The 13,620-nt window shown below is 42.2% G+C and overlaps 1 protein-coding gene across 1 annotated transcript in view; it reads right to left on the minus strand.

Annotated features, from left to right (window-relative positions):
• The window catches only part of LOC143962126 (uncharacterized), a 57,208-nt gene extending 47,204 nt beyond the window's left edge, over window positions 1-10,004 (minus strand). The window contains exon 1 of the mRNA XM_077471451.1: window positions 9,886-10,004. The gene's annotated coding sequence lies outside the window, so the exon portion shown is untranslated. The remainder of the gene's footprint in view (window positions 1-9,885) is intronic.
• Window positions 10,005-13,620: the final 3,616 nt, after the last annotated feature.

The raw sequence follows: 13,620 nt of genomic DNA on the forward strand, positions 1-13,620 counted from the left end.
AATAATAATAATAGCAATTTGTGGGTTGAACTGGGTGGATTTATGTCTTTTTTCAACCATATTAACTATGTAACCTTACTAATACTAATATTAAAGACAGTTTAATCTAGGTCAGTGTCAGAGTTAGGGTCAGTGTAATTAGGTAGGTTAAAAAAGGTCAAAATGCACACCATTGTTTCTGGTCCATAGTACGGTACATGCAACCACTAACGTCCACATATGTGGTATCACTGCAATTGTCAGAAGCAGGAGAATTTACTTTGGATTGTTCTTTGGTGGTAAGTTATGGTAATAGCAAGAAATATACTTTTTGGGGTCAGGTTTCCTTTGATAATAATAAAATAATAAGAATAAATCAGGAGAAATCCGTTACCATTTACCACCAAATTAAAGTCCAAAAACACACGGTATAATCCACCCGGATACACCAAGCAGTTGTGATGATATTTATACAAATCTACTAACACAAGTCAAAGTTGCAAAACTGTGTTCAGAAGTTATGATTGGCTTTCCCTTCGTCATGAAGGGGTTAGGAAGAGCGATTCGATGGGTCCTTGTGTGAATAAAAAAAGACTCAACAGATTCCTAATCTGATTATTGAGCCTCATTGTCAATAAACAAAATCTTCAAGAAGTGTATGTTGTATAGATAACTAGAGAAACATCTGCCGCTGCCATTTTTATCCCCGGGGATAAGTGATCTGGAGATCTAACGCTGCACTTTGATGTCTCGTGTTGCTGGAAATTTTCTAACAAAATAATTAAATGTAATTAATTAAATTAAAATGTATTCTTCAAAATAAATAAATAAAAATAATAATAAATGCACATTTTTACTGCAAAAATGTGTAAATGTATAATTTTTTTTTTCAATTTTACAGTGTACAACAAATGTATCTTTTCATACAATGTACAAAAAATGTAACAACAATTGGGCACAAAGGTGGTAAAAATGCATATGTATTGTTGCTGCTTTTCTTCCTTGTTTTTGCCACAATTCTGGCTCTTAATGCACTAGTGAATAAAGCAGGTGTAACGCGGTTTGCGTTTTTGATGCGCTTTTAATTTATTTTAATCAGGTGGTGTATTTTTTTAGACTTTTCTTTTATTTTTACTGCACCAAAAATGCAGCAATCAGGATTTTACAAAATGCCGACGTTACAAAACAACTGATCGGTGTGAAAGGATTTCGCAGGATTTCAGGGTCTTGTGTTTTTCTTCCCCTTTTTTTAAAGGCAAAAGCGGAAGAAAGACAGATCAGTGTAAAGGCAGCATAAAGTAGATTCCATGGAGTGAAGATTGGTCACGTAGTCTACAATCTATGGTCCAGTCTACAATTATTATATTTTATTTAAGGTGACCCCGGCTTTTAACAAAGATCAGCTGCTGCAGAATGGAAAGATGGAGATGGAAGGACAAACAGATATTTCCTAAGAGTACAGATATCGGGATAATAGATTACTCTATATGGTGACCCCTCCTCCTAGGAGTACAGATATCAGGATAATAGATTTCTGTATATGGTGACCCCTCCTCCTAGGAGTACAGATATCAGGATAATAGATTTCTGTATTATGGTGACCCCTCCTCCTAGGAGTACAGATATCGGGATAATAGATTTCTGTATATGGTGACCCCTCCTCCTAGGAGTACAGATATCAGGATAATAGATTTCTGTATTATGGTGACCCCTCCTCCTAGGAGTTCAGATATCGGGATAATAGATTTCTCTATATGGTGACCCCCCCCCTAGGAATTCAGATATCGGGATAATAGATTTCTCTATATGGTGACCCCTCCTCCTAGGAGTACAGATATCGGGATAATAGATTTCTCTATATGGTGACCCCTCCTCCTAGGAGTACAGATATCAGGATGATAGATTTCTGTATATGGTGACCCCTCCTCCTAGGAGTGCAGATATCAGGATAATAGATTTCTGTATATGGTGACCCCTCCTCCTAGGAGTGCAGATATCAGGATAATAGATTTCTGTATTATGGTGACCCCTCCTCCTAGGAGTACAGATATCAGGATAATAGATTTCTGTATATGGTGACCCCTCCTCCTAGGAGTGCAGATATCAGGATAATAGATTTCTGTATATGGTGACCCCCTCCTCCTAGGAGTGCAGATATCAGGATAATAGATTTCTGTATTATGGTGACCCCCTCCTCCTAGGAGTACAGATATCGGGATAATAGATTTCTGTATATGGCGACCCCTCCTCCTGGGAGTACAGTTATCGGGATAATAGATTTCTGTATATGGTGACCCCTCCTCCTAGGAGTACAGATATGGGGATAATAGATTTCTGTATATAGTGACCCCTCCTCCTAGGAGTACAGATATCAGGATAATAGATTTCTGTATATGGTGACCCCTCCTCCTAGGAGTGCAGATATCAGGATAATAGATTTCTGTATATGGTGACCCCTCCTCCTAGGAGTACAGATATCGGGATAATAGATTTCTCTATATGGTGACCCCTCCTCCTGGGAGTACAGATATCGGGATAATAGATTTCTGTATATGGTGACCCCTCCTCCTAGGAGTACAGATATGGGGATAATAGATTTCTGTATATGGTGACCCCTCCTCCTAGGAGTACAGATATCGGGATAATAGATTTGTCTATATGGTGACCCCTCCTCCTAGGAGTACAGATATAGGGATAATAGATTTCTGTATATGGTGACCCCTCCTCCTAGGAGTGCAGATATCGGGATAATAGATTTCTCTATATGGTGACCCCTCCTCCTAGGAGTACAGATATCGGGATAATAGATTTGTCTATATGGTGACCCCTCCTCCTAGGAGTACAGATATCGGGATAATAGATTTCTCTATATGGTGACCCCTCCTCCTAGGAGTACAGATATAGGGATAATAGATTTCTGTATATGGTGACCCCTCATCCTAGGAGTACAGATATCGGGATAATAGATTTCTGTATATGGTGACCCCTCCTCCTAGGAGTACAGATATCGGGATAATAGATTTCTGTATATGGTGACCCCTCCTCCTAGGAGTACAGATATCGGCATAATAGATTTCTGTATATGGTGACCCCTCCTCCTAGGAGTACAGATATCGGGATAGTACATTTCTCTATATGGTGACCCCTCCTCCTAGGAGTACAGATATCGGGATAATAGATTTCTGTATATGGCGACCCCGCCCCCTAGGAGTACAGATATTGGGATAATAGATTTCTCTATATGGTGACCCCTCCTCCTAGGAGTAAAGATATCGGGATAATAGATTTCTCTATATGGTGACCCCTCCTCCGAGGAGTACAGATATCGGGATAATAGATTTCTCTATATGGTGACCCCTCCTCCTAGGAGTACAGATATCAGGATAATAGATTTCTGTATATGGTGACCCCTTCCCCTAGGAGTATAGATATCGGGATAATAGATTTCTCTATATGGTGACCCCTCCTCCTAGGAGTTCAGATATCGGGATAATAGATTTCTCTATATGGTGACCCCCCCCCTAGGAATTCAGATATCGGGATAATAGATTTCTCTATATGGTGACCCCTCCTCCTAGGAGTACAGATATCGGGATAATAGATTTCTCTATATGGTGACCCCTCCTCCTAGGAGTACAGATATCAGGATGATAGATTTCTGTATATGGTGACCCCTCCTCCTAGGAGTGCAGATATCAGGATAATAGATTTCTGTATATGGTGACCCCTCCTCCTAGGAGTGCAGATATCAGGATAATAGATTTCTGTATTATGGTGACCCCTCCTCCTAGGAGTACAGATATCAGGATAATAGATTTCTGTATATGGTGACCCCTCCTCCTAGGAGTGCAGATATCAGGATAATAGATTTCTGTATATGGTGACCCCCTCCTCCTAGGAGTGCAGATATCAGGATAATAGATTTCTGTATTATGGTGACCCCCTCCTCCTAGGAGTACAGATATCGGGATAATAGATTTCTGTATATGGCGACCCCTCCTCCTGGGAGTACAGTTATCGGGATAATAGATTTCTGTATATGGTGACCCCTCCTCCTAGGAGTACAGATATGGGGATAATAGATTTCTGTATATAGTGACCCCTCCTCCTAGGAGTACAGATATCAGGATAATAGATTTCTGTATATGGTGACCCCTCCTCCTAGGAGTGCAGATATCAGGATAATAGATTTCTGTATATGGTGACCCCTCCTCCTAGGAGTACAGATATCGGGATAATAGATTTCTCTATATGGTGACCCCTCCTCCTGGGAGTACAGATATCGGGATAATAGATTTCTGTATATGGTGACCCCTCCTCCTAGGAGTACAGATATGGGGATAATAGATTTCTGTATATGGTGACCCCTCCTCCTAGGAGTACAGATATCGGGATAATAGATTTGTCTATATGGTGACCCCTCCTCCTAGGAGTACAGATATAGGGATAATAGATTTCTGTATATGGTGACCCCTCCTCCTAGGAGTGCAGATATCGGGATAATAGATTTCTCTATATGGTGACCCCTCCTCCTAGGAGTACAGATATCGGGATAATAGATTTGTCTATATGGTGACCCCTCCTCCTAGGAGTACAGATATCGGGATAATAGATTTCTCTATATGGTGACCCCTCCTCCTAGGAGTACAGATATAGGGATAATAGATTTCTGTATATGGTGACCCCTCATCCTAGGAGTACAGATATCGGGATAATAGATTTCTGTATATGGTGACCCCTCCTCCTAGGAGTACAGATATCGGGATAATACATTTCTCTATATGGTGACCCCTCCTCCTAGGAGTACAGATATCGGGATAATACATTTCTCTATATGGTGACCCCTCCTCCTAGGAGTACAGATATCGGGATAATAGATTTCTGTATATGGCGACCCCGCCCCCTAGGAGTACAGATATTGGGATAATAGATTTCTCTATATGGTGACCCCCCCCCCCCCCCCCTAGGAATTCAGATATCGGGATAATAGATTTCTCTATATGGTGACCCCTCCTCCTAGGAGTACAGATATCGGGATAATAGATTTCTGTATATGGCGACCCCGCCCCCTAGGAGTACAGATATTGGGATAATAGATTTCTCTATATGGTGACCCCTCCTCCTAGTTGTTCAGTTATCGGGATAACAGATTTCTCTATATGGTGACCCTTCCTCCTAGGAGTTCAGATATCGGGATAATAGATTTCTCTATATGGTGACCCTTCCTCCTAGGAGTTCAGATATCGGGATAATAGATTTCTCTATATGGTGACCCCTCCTCCTAGGAGTTCAGATATCGGGATAATAGATTTCTCTATATGGTGACCCCTCCTCCTAGGAGTTCAGATATCGGGATAATAGATTTCTCTATATGGTGACCCCTCCTCCTAGGTTCCTGGCCTTCATGTTGACTTCTAACTTCTCTGATCTGCATTCTCACTCTGGGTCAATCACTCAATGTAGTTCCCCATCATTTGTGTGTTAACTTCGATCTCTGCATTGTCGGTCAGGTTAAATCTTTCTCCATTTTTCCAGCCTCAGCCCCTCTCAGTGCTCAACAGATCCTCCTGGTAACGGTGAGATGAGATCACCGTTGCCATAATGCAACAGTCAAAAGAACAGGAACCTCTGAATACAAGACAGGAAATGTCAAATAATAGGAAATGGTTGTACCATATCCATTGACCCTTTCATCTCCATGGGTAATCCAAGCCTACCAGACCAGACCTGAGGTGGAAGATTCCATTTTTTCACAGTATTTGGATCCCCCCCCTCACCCCCCTTATACTTACTGACCCTGATGGGGGTGTCACTGGGAGGAGTACAGCAGGGTAGATTCACCAATGTTTACCTGTCATTCGGCAAGTGTCTCTTGACAGGACCGGTCGTGTTTGGTGGGTGGCGCTTTGTGGGTCAGTGTTCATCAAGACTGATGTAGGATCTACTTCGGGGAACATTTATTTATTTTTTCATAAAGGACTTATCAAAAACTATGTTTTTATTTTGTTTGCCCATTTTTCTGTCAATTGAGTAGGGGTGCTATGTACCCAATACTCATTAACAAGGAGGTGGGGGACGGGGGGCCCCTTAATAAAGGGGTCCCCAAACTTCAAAAAGTCACCCCCCTCCCACCCTTACAACTGCCAGGCCAGGGTTGTGGGGAAGAGGCACTTGTCTTCATCGGCATGGTGGCAAGGGGCTTTGGGGGGGAGACCCCCTTCCCCAAAGCCCCACCATGTTGAGGACACATGTCCTGATATGGTTTAAGGGGGGACGGGGGGCACTAGCTCGTTCCCTCATCTCCTGGCCTTCTCAGATAAGGGTCCAGTATGGATTTGGGGGGGGATGCGGTTCCCCTCAAAATCCATACCAGACCTGAAAGGCCTGGTATGGAAAAAGGGGGGGGGGCATGGTGTTTTTTGTTTTCTTATTATTTTTAATGCTGCACTTCTTTTGTTTTTATTCTGTTGTCAGCAGGGAATCTCATTGACAGCAGGTGAGTCAAGGTTGTCAATGATTCCGCAAATGTGCACTCTTTAACGACCAGTTGCTCCAACTATTTTACCAAAACAGAACAAAAATTTCCGGCTTGCACGTGTCTATAAAACTTTCATATTCATAATTCATAACGGAAGAACTCATGAGACTGGAATCACGGAGCACTATGGGGGTCTATTTCCATTATACCCTGTAAATGTCTTCATAGAACTTTTCTCTCCGGGAATTCTCACATTTCTTCATTTAAATCCAATTAAAGCAACGTGTGAGTCTTGGGAGGAAGCTGTGGGAAAACCTTTATTGATAGATAACCAAAGGAAAAAGCCGTGCACGTATATAAATACTATAAATAAATGAAATATAAACACCTATGTGTGATTATGGCGATGACGTCAGCACGTCTGCCACCAGACATATGTTTCGTCGTAAACAAAAAAAAACGTATTCGTGGGGTCCCCACGAATAAGTCTTTTTACGACGAAACGTACGTCGGGTGGCAGACATGCTGATGTCATTGCGATACAGCGTAGGTTGGACAGGGCGATTGCATGCCGGCCGGCATTTTTTATGGGCGTTTTTACTGCTTTCTATGTAAGTGTATTTCTTTACTTTTATTAAATTTGTTATACGGAATTATGCTATAGTGAGTCTTTCTTTCCATTTCCCTGGGATCCCGAGTACGGCCTTTCTGCTTCACGTGCTGCTGTTGACGGTCCCGACCCACTTTATTCAATAAGGGAGCCCTACTGTGAACATGGTCTGAGGAGGTGCTGTGGAGATTGACTATGGGCATGAAAATCGCTTGCTTGTCACGATCCTTGGTGTTTTTCGGTTGCACAGAAGATTAAACACTTTTTTTATTTATTATTTTTTATTTTTACATCACTAATATATATATATATATATATATATATATATATATATATTTTTTTTTTTTTTTATATATATTTTCTATTTTTTCATGAATTCTTTTTTTTTACTTTTTATCAATTTAGGTATTTATTAAGTTCCCACTGGAATTTTTTTAATTTATTGGACTTTTTTATCACTCTCTGGGATCCCAAGTACTGCCTTTCTGCTTCACGTGCTGGTGTTGATGGTCCCCGGCCTGTTTTATTCAATAAGGGAGCCCTATTGTGATCATGGTCTGAGGAGGTGCTGTGGAGATTGACTATGGGCATGAAATCGCTTGCATTTTGGTAAGCGCATATTTTGTGTGGTGTGGTGGTCACGATCCTTGGTGTTTTTCGGTTGCACAGAAGATTAAACATTTTTTTTATTTATTATTTTTTATTTTTACATTGTTATTACACTCATTATTACCACTATTTTTTTTATTATTATCACATGTATATATCTATACATATATATATATCTATATATCTATATATATATATATATATATATATATATATATATATTTTTTTTGTTACTATTAACTTAATATCTTCTATTTTTCATGAATTCTTATGAATTTTTACTTTTTATCAATTTAGGTATTTATTAAGTTCTCACTGGAATTTTTTTAATTTATTGGACTTTTTTATCACTTCACTGGGATTTTTCGAACTTCATTATTAACACTTATATTTATTTATTATTTATTATTTATTTATTTATTATTATTATTATAATTTATAATTATATAATTTATAAATAAGTTATAATTAAATATTTATAATTCTTTTTATAAATGATGTTATGTTTGATGTATTAGAAGAGTAGATCAATTTTTCTCACTATTATTGCAATCAATTAATTAATATATATATATATATATATATATATATATATATATATATATATATATATATACACATATATATATAATTAATCACTCATAGGTGTTTATATTTAATTTATTTATAGTATTTATGTATGTGCACGGCTTTTTCCTTTTGTTATCTTATTGTGTTTACGTGTATCTTGTAAAACTGAGCTGCAGCGATTTTTACTAGTTGTACTAGTGTAGATTTAGGTTTAGCGCGGTATTTATTTTTATTTTTGCTTTATTGGAAATGATAATGCCTCAATGAGTATTAATACAAAAAGATAAAGAGGGTACCCTCATCCCATATTAACATAGACAAAACGTTTTGCTTTATCGATAGACCCCTATGGGTTTTCTAGAGACAAAGAAGAAGGTGCTTGCCTTCAGACTGTCTCTCTTTAATTGAACCTCTTTTACTGTGCGAACACAGAAGGCAGGGAGGGGGAGGAAGGGGTTGAGGTCAATTATTTGATTGGTGGTTTTGTGCCTTATCATGCTGCAACCAGCAATGGAAACTTGCTTGGTTTCCTCTCACAACTTCAATATATACGGTAATGGTAACCATCCTCTGGAGGACAGGGACTGATGAGACTGGATCTATCTATTCTCTACAATAAAGGCTACCTTCACCTTTTCCATAAACTGGTCCATGCAGACAAAGGGCCTTAGTGGTTTAAAAAGCCCTGCTTCATTTGTAAATATATTGTGTAATGCAAATGTCATACCTGTAGGTCTTTTCCACCTACAAAAAAGCCCAGATGAAAATCTCTCAAAGTTTACTTTCCTACGTCCCGACTTATTTCCAGGACAAAGCACACATTGAGCGCCCCCCCACACCCCCGTTGGCATCACATGGATGAGCTTGCCCGATATAAAAGCCATCCTTGCACAGTGCTCTCTCTCCTCTCCTATCCCAGCAGTGGCTGAGCTCAGCGGTGACCTTCCTTCCAATGCCGCGTACACGCGATCGGAATTTCGGCCAGAAAAAGACCGATGAGAGCTTTTCGTCGGAAAAAATGCGGTCGTGTGTATGCTCCATCGGCCGAATTTTCGCCAGCAAAAGTTTGAGAGCACGGTCTCAATTTTTCAGACGGGAAAAAGTTTCGGAAATTCCGTTCGTGTGCAAGCAATTCCGACACGCAAACGTTCCGATGGATGCTCGGAAACAATTCGACGCACGTTCGGAAGCATTAAACTTCATTTTCTCGGCTGACCTCACAAACGCGCTTCAGAAAGAATGGTCAAACATTCCCATAGACACACTCCTAAACCTTGTGGACAGCCTTCCCAGAAGAGTTGAGGCTTTTATAGCTGCAAAGGGTGGGCCAACTCAATATTACGTACGTCACCGCGGTGTACGTCACCGCGTTCTGGACGGTCAAAAGTTCAGAGAGATTTTGTGTGACCTCTGTGTATGCAAGCCAAGCTTGAGCGGAATTCCGTCCGAAAAAAACATCCAAGAATTTTCAGACGGAAAGACCGCTCGTGTGTACGCGGAATTAGGGTGTTGGGTTCCTGACTGTCCTGACCTGACTTCTGGACACCATAAATATTAGGATTGCTGATTTTTATCATCTTTATCCTTACTCCAAGACAATAAGACATATTTATCTTAGTACCCCGGCTTTGTGTGTTACCTGCGATCTCTGTGTACGGTGTGGTTGGTCTGGTTGAAGCCTTCTCCCTTTGTCCAGTCTCCCTTTGTCCAGTCTCCTTTGTCCAGTCTCAGCCCTCAGAAGGTCCTCCTGGTAATGGTGAGATGAGTGGAAGGGTTGGGTGTTATATAGTTCCTTCCTCATTAATAACTCTCCCCCTCCTCCGACCTCCAACAGCAAGATCAGCATTCCTCAAAAACCGAAAATTATACAAATTACAGCCTCACTGTTCACCACAAAAAGAGAAATGAAAATTTACGCAATGTGTACTGCAACCACAGCGACATATGCAATCTACATTTACTGTATCTCTGGTCCCTCAATTACACAGCTCAGATACCTAATACCAAACACCCCAATAGAACTAAGGACTGAGAATTTCCCAAGAACGCAAACAACATACACTATACTACCAAAAGTATTGGGACACCTGCCTTTACATGAACTTTAATGATATCCCAGTCTTAGTCCGTAGGATTCAATATTGAGTTGGCCCACCCTTTGCAGCTATAAAAGCCTCAACTCTTCTGAGAAGGCTATCCATAAGGTTTAGGAGTGTGTCTATGGGAATGTTTGACCATTCTTTCTGAAGCGCGTGTGTGAGGTCAGGCTTGCAGTCTCTACTCTAATTCATTCCAAAGATGTTCTATAGGGTTAAGGTCAGGACTCTACACAGGCCAGTCATGTTCCTCCATGTCTTTATGGACCTTGCTTTGTTCACTGGTGCGCAGTCATGTTGAAACAAGAAGAGACCATCCCCAAACTGTTCCCACAAAGTCGAGAGCATGAAATTGTCCAAAATGTATTGGTATGAGGATGACTTGTCAATCAAGCAGATGGGGGGGGATCCTGACAATATTACTGGTATCCTCCCTAAACTTGGCATGGGTCTGCTCTTTCAACTGATAGCGGCTCCTTCAGAACTCGCTGGATTGCCAGGCTGAGGTATGGTCAGGTGGAGCTGAATCAATCTCTTTTCCACACCCTGAAGGTGGAACGACTTGTCAGTCAAGCAGATTGGGGGGATCCTGACAATATTACTGGTATTCTTCCTAAACTTGGCATGGGTCTGCTCTTTCAACTGATAGCGGCTCCTTCAGAACTTGCTGGAGTGCCAGGCTGAGGTATGGTCAGGTGGAGCTGAATCCATCTCTTTTCCACACCCTGAAAGGTGGAACAACTTGTCAGTCAAGCAGATTGGGGGGATCCTGACAATATTACTGGTATCCTTCCTAAACTTGGCATGGGTCTGCCCTTTCAACTGATAGTGGCAAATAGCCTACTGGCTGTGGGTCATAGGAGAATGTTAGTCAATATATTCCTGTGACCCAAGAGCTCCCTATAACTGAAACTAAGAGGCCAAGCCCAACCACTGAAAATCAACCCCCACACCATAATCCCCCCTCCACCAAATGATTTGGACCAGTGCACAAAGCGAGGTCCATAAAGACATGGATGAGCGAGTTTGGAGGAACTTAACTGGCCCGCACAGAGTACTGACCCAAATGCAAGAGGGAAGAGATCTGGCACACTTGAAGCTATCTGACCCAAACCAGCTAGGTTGAATTAATAAAATAGAAACAATAAAACAATGACAGTCACATGAGGAAAAAAGGCCAAGGTGCTACCTGAGCGGCGGCCACTGTGGAGGAGCTAGAAGTGACTCTGCAGGGAAGACAAGAGGAAGAGCAGTGCCAACTATGTGTAACTATGTGTTTTGCGGTATGAGACTTTAATGGCACAGTAAGTAAACCAATTCACAGGATTGTAGTCAGTAATGCTCCTCAGTGAATTGAAAGTCCCTGTCGTGGCTGGCATTCCTCCTCGAGGAAGACCGGTTGAAGACCTTGCCAGTGTCGGTGAGCATCAACAATTTCTGGAGGTGTTCCGAGAGTCCTGGATGAACGAGGATCAGACTGGCATCACGGGCATCACTGACGGTGGGCATGGCATGCATTCAAGGCATGCATGTAAATTTTCTCATGAAGCAGTCAACCCTTTAGGTTAGAAGAGAAGCATGACTGTCCCTTTTATGGGTGTACTTGTCTTTTGGCTCACAGGAATATATTGACTAACATTCTCCTATGACCAACAACCAGTGGGCTATTTGCCACTATCAGTTGAAAGGGCAGACCCATGCCAAGTTTAGGAAGGATACCAGTAATATTGTCAGGATCCCCCCCTATCTGCTTGACTGACAAATCGTTCCACCTTTCAGGGTGTGGAAAAGAGATGGATTCAGCTCCACCTGACCATACCTCAGCCTGGCACTCCAGCAAGTTCTGAAGGAGTCGCGTGATGGGCGATTACTGTTCTATGCTCGTCAGGGAATCCCTGTGAGAACTCTGGTGTGTAGATATGTACATGGTAATTCCCACAAAAGGGGACTAAGTGCCTGTGGGAAAATGTGGATGTGCGCACACGTATATGCACATGCACAATTCCTGTTGGCGCCAGATGGGCTATCTAAAGGTTGCTCATGCCCATGTTCTGTGCTGACTGATCTTCAGCTGTTCCCTGTGCCTTGCATTTATCCTGTCTGATTCCCTTGTTGCTGACCCAGCTTGCTCCTGACCTGGTCTTGGATTCTGCCCACCTGTTGATGACCCTGGCTATTCCTGTGACCACATTTCTGTCTCTGATCCTGGCTTCCTATCCTGCTCACACTGTATCATAACGAAACTTTACTTCCTCTTTAAGTGTGTGTGACACATGTAATTCTCTATGTGCAGAACCAGGTCCTGATGGCTGCAAACCTGAAAAACAGACACCAGAAGATATAGCTGTAGTAGGGTGTATTAAGCTGTAGGGGTGTGGAGTGGAAATAAATCCTTGCAAGACTTCACCCAACACAAATCTCCTAAAATACAACTGCTGTCTCCATGCTGCTAAACAAACCTACTGTACTTCTACACCCTCAATAATACCCTCCCATCCAGTCATCATCAACTCTTTTCTACCCTTAAAAGAGAAGTATGGGAATGTTTTTTTTTTTTTTTTTAAATCACATTTATCTAGGTCAGTGATGGCGAACCTTGGCACCCCAGATGTTTTGGAACTACATTTCCCATGATGCTCATCCACTCTACAGTGCTGTTGAGCATCATGGGAAATGTAGTTCCAAAACATCTGGAGTGCCAAGGTTCGCCATCACTGATCTAGGTAGACACAGCATCATTACAATGCTGAATCTGTCCCCCGCTGGCTCTAAGACTGAGAACCAAGCAATCACCACCGATCAATTTTTTAAAAGCTCTGTGAGCAGAGAGCTGGTGATTGTCAGTCACCGGCTCTCTGCTCTGCCCCCTCCATGCTCACTGCCGTGCTTGGCTGTGGAGGGGACGGGAGTGGCTGGCTCAGGCTCTCAGTAGCTTGATGACAGGCTGAGCCGGGTGCCGGTCCAGGCATGTGGGCAGATCCCGACCATATCATTGCAATATTTCCCCGAGCCTGGACCGGCTCTGTGACCTCAGCCGGCAGCGGCCTTCAGCCCGCTGTCTGCTGAAAATGGGCCACAGGAGTGCAGAATGAACTGCACTCTTGCGATCCACAGGACAAGTACAACCAAACGAGCTTTGTCTGTACTCCTTCTACTCTAATTTTTGTCCCTCGCTGCCTCCACCCACTAACTCACTCACTGCTAGTGATGGCCGAACAGTTCGCCCGGCGGTCGTTTCGCGGCGAATTTCGCCTGTTCGCGGTCCGCCCGTTCGGCGG

Source organism: Lithobates pipiens, unplaced genomic scaffold (assembly GCF_037356315.1).
Source record: "Lithobates pipiens isolate NorthernLeopardFrog02 unplaced genomic scaffold, aLitPip1_a1.2 Scaffold_8, whole genome shotgun sequence".
Lineage (NCBI taxonomy): Eukaryota > Metazoa > Chordata > Amphibia > Anura > Ranidae > Lithobates > Lithobates pipiens.